The sequence below is a fragment of the Asparagus officinalis genome, chromosome 1 (assembly GCF_001876935.1).
Source record: "Asparagus officinalis chromosome 1, Aspof.V1, whole genome shotgun sequence".
Taxonomy (NCBI): Eukaryota; Viridiplantae; Streptophyta; class Magnoliopsida; order Asparagales; family Asparagaceae; genus Asparagus; species Asparagus officinalis.
Window position 1 is genome coordinate 64,942,272 of NC_033794.1, and position 1,596 is coordinate 64,943,867.

The 1,596-nt window shown below is 36.7% G+C and overlaps 1 long non-coding RNA gene across 1 annotated transcript; it reads left to right on the forward strand.

The window, feature by feature from the left end:
* Positions 297–1,596, forward strand: LOC109825296. The gene is made up of 5 exons (XR_002242969.1): positions 297–639; positions 743–793; positions 870–1,089; positions 1,159–1,241; positions 1,495–1,596. It is a non-coding gene; the product is annotated as an uncharacterized LOC109825296 (long non-coding RNA).

Consider the following 1,596-nt stretch of genomic DNA (forward strand, 5'->3'; position numbering starts at 1 on the left):
CTCTCTCCAAACTTTAGTTTCTACAACCCCACGTTCTCCTTGAATAAAGGCAAGCACCCCACGAATCTCTCTCTTCCTCTCTCAATATTTCTTCAGAAAAGATACAGAAAATCAAAAAAAAAAAAAAAAAATTTTGAAAGAGATGAAAGCGAATTTCCTTCCCTTCCCCTTCCTCCCCTCTCTGCCCTCTCCTCGAACACAACGAGGTCTCCGTCCCCATCTCCCCCTCCCTCCCCATCTCTTCATCTTCAGCGACCGCCACCTAGTCTTCGCGAAAACACCTCTCTCTTCCCTCCTCCCGCCTCCCCATCATGGTGCGCTGTCGATCCTCCCCCCTCTTCCAAATTCTTCGGGTCCCACCGTGATTCTCAGGATCTTTGGCGTGACTAAAGAAAGTTCAATGGTTTACTGGATCTCAGGACCTAGATTTGGAGTTGTTGGAATGGTTCAATTTTTGAGACATACTGTAATGTGGGAGTTTGGCGTGTAGATCTGGGATTTCTCCCTCAAATTTGTGGGGTTTTGATGATTTTACTTTTTTATCTCGATTTTTATGCTGCAAATTACTCTATGTTTCTAGGGATTGAGAAGGGCGCGGTCCTGCAAGAAGCTTGGGTATTCCATGATCCTTAACTAGATGTAAGGAGATGCTCTTAGGTCAATGATTTACATGATTCACTCTTTTGGCCTTGATCTGTTCATTCAATATCTTAATTTATTTTTTCTATGTTATTTCATCCAGGTTATAACAAAATTATTGTATCTATTAAATCAAGGAGAAACTTTCACCAAGGTTAGTTCCTGACCTCGCTGCATTTTGTATAGACAGACTATGCAGTAAACTCTAATTTTGAACCAAAATGTTATAGGTTGAGGTGACAAAGGTGTTTTTTTGCCGTGACGAAATTGTTTCAGACGAAGGATACTGGGTTAAGGAGAATGGTTTATTTAATCATCAAAAGAGCTTTCACCTTCTGCTGATGAGGTTAGACAGACTATGTAGTTTTTCCTTCTCCTCTCCAACGCTTATCGAAGTATCTGCAGTTCCAAAAATCCCATCAAGAACATGAAATATCTCTCAAAGATCAAGTAGGTATTTCAAAGTTTGCCTTTTTTGATGCAATTGGTTGATTTGAGTTAAAATATTTTTCGTTGTAGGAGTGTGGGGAAGTGGATATTGAGGATTATGAAGGGTTTTTCCCCTGATTCTCCCGCTCCTTTGGAGGTTTCACTGTCAAAGGGTAAACACTTATACCTTTTTTTTAGTTTTCCCATTTATTTAATGATTTCTATTACTATTTTTTATTCTGTTTTTTATTTATGCAAAATTTTGAGTTGTTATGATAATTATAAAACTATCATAACCACATGTATATTGTTTATTCCCTTTAATTATGAAACTAATAATGTTATTTGTATTTGCAGTTTCATAACCACATGTATATTGTTTATTCCCTTTAATTATGAAACTAATAATGTTATTTGTATTTGCAGTTATACGCGGTGTTCAATTGTAAAAATTCTTTATTAACATTTTTATGTAAGTTTTTGGAGGAATCTTTTTAATCAAAGTTTTATGCTCGAAAAAATTGTCTA